Source organism: Humulus lupulus, chromosome 2 (genome assembly GCF_963169125.1).
Source record: "Humulus lupulus chromosome 2, drHumLupu1.1, whole genome shotgun sequence".
Taxonomy (NCBI): Eukaryota; Viridiplantae; Streptophyta; class Magnoliopsida; order Rosales; family Cannabaceae; genus Humulus; species Humulus lupulus.
Window position 1 is genome coordinate 35,613,396 of NC_084794.1, and position 7,779 is coordinate 35,621,174.

The following is a 7,779-nucleotide window of genomic DNA, read 5'->3' on the forward strand; positions in this document are numbered from 1 at the left end:
TTAAAGGCACCCTGAAATAGAAAGAAAATGATTAATGAAATGAAAAGTAATTCATGAAAATGATCAATATATTAAAGTAATTAAAATATTTTCTTACATATACATCCTCCCATATTTTATTCTTCAATTCTTGTGGGACTTGTTATAATTGAGAGAGACCGTTCTCCTAGTTTTAACTCCAAGGTACGATTGCATCTCACTATATGCTTTCCCTATAGGTTGACCTTTATCATTAAATTGAATATTTCTCTTTATTCCCTTAGCTTTTTGATTATTGATATTGTTCTTCTTTGTTGGGCCTCGCCTATTTGGTGTGTTCTCCCCTTCAGAAATTGTCATCTGCACATAAACAAGAATTAATGTTACAATTATGACAGAAATAAATACATATTTAACATAAAAATGAATACATTACTCACTGGACACATTTTCTTTTCCTTTTTCTTTTCTTGGTTGATCCACAATCTACCCATATTCCGTCTCTAATATCATTTCTAATGTATTCCCCATCATCATCATCTTCATTGAAATCATGGATTTGCTCAACTTGCTCATGTATTGGTTGTCCAACAATAAAATTGTCATGAAACAAATCATCATTTTCTTCTTCATTTTCATCTTCTATAAACTGCCTTTCCGGGGTTCGTAAAACAACTGATCATTTATCATCAGCAGGATCAGTTATGTAAAACACTTGTTTTGCTTGGGTAGCCATGATGAAAGGATCATTCTTGTGACCTTTCTTACTTAAATCAACCAAAGTGAATCCAAGTTCATCAATTCTAACCCCAACATTGTTGTCCACCCAAGAACACTTGAGCAGAGGAATTTGAAATAAGGAATAATCAAGCTCCCATATTTCCTCAACAATCCCATAATATGTAATAGTACCAGCAACTGGATTATTGTCTTTTTCACTAGCGAAATGCATTGCTTTTGCCACAATACTTACTCCACTATTTTGAACCATTTGAGCATCATCTCTTGACTTTTTGTGAAATCTTTTTCCTCCAACAATGTAAGCATGGTGCTTTATTACATGAACACTTGGTCCAAATGATATGCGTTTTAACTCTGTCGACACTCCATGATTTTCTTCTCCCAACCTTGCTAGAATATTATTTTTCAACCATCGACTAAATGTTTTATTATGCTCATCTATAATCCATTTCTGTTTATTTTTAACCTTGTTGGGAATCATTGATTGTAATAACTCCAAGTGCTCACTGTAAATACGAAGTACAACATTAAAATTTCAATTATACACAAAAATGAGCATAATGTTTATTAAATTTATAACTTACATTATATATGGTTGAACCTCAGGATTGTTTTCCAACACAACTAAATGAGTTTGATTTAATTCTGCACGAGATATGGTCACTACTGTTCCTTTCCCTCGTAATCCGCTATCAACTCCATCCGAGTTATTCCGTGGTTTGCTAATTCTGATTGTGTCAATTCCAACCATGTACTCTGAACAAAATTCCACAGCTTCTTCTGCTAAATAACACTCAACCGTACAAGCTTCCGGGCGATGGTGATTACGTACATATCCTTTCAACACCTTCATATTCCTTTCAAATGGATACATCCATCTCGCCCAAAATGGCCCACACAACTTCGCTTCTCTTACTAAATGGACCATCAAATGTATCATGATGTCAAAAAAAAATGGTGGAAAATATTTTTCAAGCTTGAATAAAGTTTCAACTATTTCATCATGCAACGTATTCAACTTCTTCATTTCCAATTCTTTTCCGCATAGTTTATTGAAGACGATGCACACACTTGTCACACTATCTCGAACTCTTTTTGGTAAAACTGATCGAATGGCAATTGGAAGTAATTGTTGCGTTAATATATGACAATCATGTGATTTCATTCCAATTAACTTCAAATATTCCATAGACACCAAGTTTCGAACATTCGATGAACAACCATCAGGCACTTTCATCCCTGCCAATGATTGACATAAGACTTGCTTCTCTTCTTTAGACAATGTAAAACAAGCAGGAGGTAAATATGTGCGAGCCCCTTTTTCTTCAGGTGCTAAGCGGTGTCTTATCCTCTGTTTCTATAGCATACCGTAATTTCATAATTACCTATAAAACCAATACAAACAAACACAATAATCAAGCATAGATGAATCCATCATTATTAGGTTCTAGTCTTATAAAATTTTAAAAAAATTCGGCAGAGTATCCTCTGTTTCTATAGCATTCCGTAATTTCAAAATTTCCTATAACAACAACACAAACAAACACAATAATCAAGAATAAATCAATCCATCCTTATATCACCACAGGACGCAAATTTCTCAGAGCCTACTTCACTAATTTTCAAACATAACTTTCACTATTTCTAATATGCATGATTACATTAGTCTTATCTTTATACATAAATCTTGTAGTAATATAAATAAAAAAATAACTAACCTCCAATATTAATCTTCAATGCACCCGAAATGAACAACAAAGTTCACCACTCAATCAACGACCCTACTAAAACATTACATAATTAATTATCAAACCAATAAATAAAAAAAATCAAACTAGTTAATGAAACTAATGAACAACACTTTGATCATCTTCAAGCTATTTTTTTTTTTCAAATATTTTAAAAACAAATTTATCTATTGTCATAATTTCTAAAATTCACTAATATACATATATATTTATAATAAACCTAATTTTTATCACATTATTTAAACTAACAAAATAAACAAATAATTATAAAAATTAACAAAATATTAATTATAAAATTTGAAATAATAAAAAAAAATAAAAAAACATAGAAAAAAAATTATCATCAAAACCACATTATAGTAATCTATACCTGTTTTGAAGCTCAAAATCCCCTTGAAATGACAAAAATCCGGTCAAAATCCGGCAAGAAACACCAAGAAACAATGGAGAAAATACCCACAGCCAAATGCCTTTTTTTTCTCTAAAAAACAAAAAAAAAAAACTGATTTTTGGACTATATTTCGGTTTATAGTGTAGAAATGTAGCAAGAAATAAAGAAGAAAAAAAAGGGTTTGGAGAATGAAAATGTGTGTTGGCTCACGGTTGTTAATGGAGGTTTTTGGGAGTTTTTTGCACAGAGGAGAGAGGAGGGTTTGAGAGAGATGACCGTTCGGGGAGATGAAAAGGGTTAGAAAACCCTTTTACTTCGGTTTTTAGGTAAAAACCGAAGTAGAAAGTGGACTTTCCACTTCGGTTTTTTCCTAAAAACCGAAGTTAAAGCTCCATAAGTGTATAATAGTTGTGCACCTTTAACTTCGGTTTTTAGGTAAAAACCGAAGTTAAAGGTGCACAAGGGCCGCGTTTGGCTCGACCATTTTTTTGCATTTTTATTATCTCTAAACATAATACACGGACTTGTGCAACCAAACACAGCGCTCTTCACTATGAATTTTTTACTTCGTTTTTTTTAAAAGCGAAGTAGTATGTAATTTTTTTCAGAGCGTCAATTTCAAAAGCGAAGTAAAAGAGGTTGAAAAGGTTTTTACTTCAGTTTTTTTTGTATTCTCACTATAAAAACCGAAGTAAAAGCCTATATTTCTAGTAGTGTATCTTCTTCATCTCAAATTGGGTTTGGGAAAGAAAGAGTATGGGCAGGGTCAAACCTTAGAACATGCATATATATTGGTGAAGAGGTCTTCAAGGATTTCAAAATTTAAATAGTTGGAAATGATTAAAGCTCTCATCATCTGTACTTTCTCAACTCTCATTTTTTTGTTTTACATTTTTTAATTTCTCCTCTCCATATTCTTGCTGTAGAATGATTAAAGCTCTAACCAAGAACCAGAATGATTGAACCTCTCATGTATTTGGTGTCGATATTCAAATAGTGAATTAGAGGTGTACAAATTTCTGTAATAAAAATTGTACCATAAAAAACAACCAAAATAAAAGTTATGAAAGATTAAAAAAAACACTCAATATTTATAATAATTCAGTTATAATCTTAGAGCTTATGTCCACTATATATCTCTATAAAAAATGTGTAGATAATATAAATTTTTTGTTTTAACAGTTTATTTTGTTAACTTTAACAGATAATTCTAAATATTTAACGGGATATACTTTTAAAACTAACTAAAAATTGTCATTTATTGATTATATTAATATAAATTCAAATTCAAATATTATAAAATATTATTATTATAATAATTTATAATACAAGATTAGATATTTAATAATTATATTAATATAAATTTAAATGTTATAAAATGTTATTACGATAATAATACACAAATCAAATATTATAAAATACTATCATTATAATATTATGTAATACAAGACTAGATATTTAATACTTATGTTAATATAAATTTAAATATTATAAAATATCATAATAATAATATATAATACATAATCTTAATATTATTAAAAAAAAACCATCATTTATGTTTAAAAAAGACATATCATGTCATATATATATTTAAAAAAATCATAAAAAATATTTTGGTTTTATTTTTTATTTAATATGTTTATGTCTCTTTTTTTTTTATCAAAAGAGGAATATATTGCACAAAAACCATATTACAGTCAACAGTTCACAAAATAAAGACCCATCGACAATTTACAAATGCTGAATGAATTCAAGCAACCTCTTCTCAGTAGCTTTAAGCTTCGGTCTAGCAACCCTAACCAATATAGCATTTTAGACTCAATACAATCAAAGAATCAATCTTCAAAACTGATAAAGAATAACGTTAAAAAATACAACTATTCTTATTTATCAAAATATAATAGACAACAGCAGCTAGAACAACAACTGCTATTCGTTGATGAAGACCTCTAGGTCTCCCAGCCATCCAAAGCAGCCATTCTGAATAATGAGAAGGCCAAATAGCTGAACCTAACTAAGTGCTAACCTGTTGCATCACCTTCTGTGATAAAGAACACTCAAAAAATAGATGGGCATGAGTTTCAATTGCTATATCACACACATGGCACATACTAGAGTCCACAGGAACATGAAAATGCATCAAGTTATCTTTAGTAAGCAAATGACCTAATACCGCCTGCCATAAAATGAATCTGTGTTTTGGAATCGACAGATTGCACCAGACTTCCTTAACAAAAATAGCCTTGTCCTTATGAAGCATCTGAGTGTGCAGATGAGAGGTATTCAGATTGCCTTTGTTAGCCGAAGCCACCAAAGTATCATGAGAGAAAACATCTCTCAGTTTGATGAGTTTCCTCCAATACCAACTCACATCTGATTGTAGACTATACATCCAGAAGTTTTGCCCTTTGAGATAAACAGCAGACGTCCATTTGACCCATAACGAATCTTGTTTAGCAGAGATAGCCCAAATGTATTTGGCCAGCAAAGTAGCATTCCATTTAGAACCTTCTTTAAAACCAATACCCCCAAGGACTTAGGTAAACAAACCTACTCCCAAGAGGAAAGATGCAGTTTGCTCCGATTACCCTTGGCTCCCCATAAGAAGTTCTTGCACAACCTATCAATCTCATGAATAACTCGTTGAGGAAGCATAAACATACTCATCCAATATGACCGAATACCCAGCAAAACCGAGTGAATCAATTGAGATCTTCCTGCAAATGAGATATGTCTACTAGAACAAGTATGCAACCGACTTTGAATCCTTTTAAGGATCAAACCACAGTCCTCTGCTTTCCATTTAGTAGGCCGAAGAAGCAAACCCAGATATTTTAATGTAAAAAACCCATCTTCAATGTGAAAACACTTCATGATTTTCTTCTTTTCCTCTGAATGAACTCCACCAAAGTAAATGTTAGATTTAGAAACATTCACAATAAGACCCAAGTCCTGACTAAATTTGGTAAACCCATCATGAAGAATTTGAACAGACTTGAAAGATCCTTTACAAAAAATGATGAGATCATCCGCAAAGCATAAGTTGACGAGATTCATCCGTTTACACAACTTGTGAAATCTGAATTCCTTGTGTTGAGAAGCCTGAGTAAGCAGTCTAGTAAGATACTCCATACCAATACAAACAGAAGAGGAGATATGAGATCTCCTTAACGCAATCCTTTCATCCCATTGAAACCCCCATGCAGTCGGCATTCAGTAAAAGAGAATAAGATTCCCCTTCAAACAAACCATAATCCATTAAATAAAGCGACTAGGAAAACATTACTATTTTAATAGATCCTCCAAGAAATACCAATCAATGGAATCATAAGCCTTGCTCAGATCCATCTTAACTATACATCGAGAAGAAATAGTAGTCCTGAAATAGCCCTTGAGAAGATCTTGAAGAATGAAAATATTGTGCGCTAATGATCTATGCTGAATAAAGTCCCCCTGATTCTGATGAACAAGCAAAGGAAGAACATTGGCCAATCTCACACATAGCATTTTTGAAATACACTTATATAATGTGTTACAACAAGCAATCGGTCTATAGTCAGCAGCTGTGGAAGGAGACTCAACCTTAGGAATAAGTGCAATAATAAGCTTGTTAAGTGCTGAAGGTATACGGCCAGTATCAAAGAAATTCAAGATGGCATTGGATACCTCATCCCCTAAATCCTTCCACATAAATTTGAAAAAACCTGAGCCAAACCCATCAGGGCCAAAACTTTTAATTGAGTGATTACTAAACATAGCCACTTTCACATCCCTCTTAGTGAATGATTTAGCTAAACTGAGCTGAGCTGCTGATCTATATTCAGAATAGAACCATGTTGTAAACACGCTTGCTGAATTTAAGTGGTAGCTGAGCTAGGACTACCCATAAATCCCTTAAAATGATGAATAAAATGAGCTACTACATCTTCATAACAATCAATAACTAGCCATGATCATCCAAGAAAGAAGTGATTCTATTACAAATTGTCCGCTGCTTTAGGCTAGCATGAAAATAGGATGTATTTTCATCTCCAAATCTAAGCCAAGTTGTCTTACTCCTTTGCCTAAGAAAACTCTCATACATTTTGGAATGACTAGCAAATTCAAGGCACGCTTCTTGTTCAGCTTGTTGAAAAACAGGCGATAAGGGATCCTGCTGGAGCTTAAATTGAGCTTGCTGAAATTTTTCCTTGGCCTCTGAATACTAAACGGTGACATCTCCCACTTTCAGTTTAATGAATTGAAATAAAACAACCTTCAATCTAGTCATTTTCTGTAAAATCCCCGAAGACTAGTATCAGAAACTTGCACAGACCAACTATTAAGAACAGTTTCTTTGAAATCCACATGATTAGTCCACATGTTAAAGAATTCGAAAGGTTTAACTCCCATAACTTGACCAATAGCAGTCTTAATAACACAATAACAGTGATTCGAAATAACATCCCAATTAAAACGAGCCTCAGAATTGGGAAAAGCATCAACCCAAGCTTCATTATTAAGGACCCTGTCCAGTTGAGAGAAAATACGGGATCCTTCCACCTGCTTTTTAGACCAAGTATAGTGGGCACCAACCCTACGCATCTCAGTCATCAAAATATTAGCTCTCCAATTACGAGCATCTTCCATTTCCAATTCCGTAATAGGCTGCCTTCCAACTCTATCATCAAAGTCGAACACATCATTAAAATCTCCAACCACTAACCAAGGCTGGACAAGAAATAACAGAGAAGACAGAGCCTGCCAAAGTCTCTTCCTTTCCTCAATCGAATTTCTTCCATAAATTATTGTCAAACAGAACTCCTGAGGAACCCCCATGATCTTCACACAATAGTGAATGAGTTGAAACGAAAAAAGTCATAGAGAGACCTCTGCTTATTCCTTTTATTTAGCCCCCTAACATTCCAACACAGAATATTG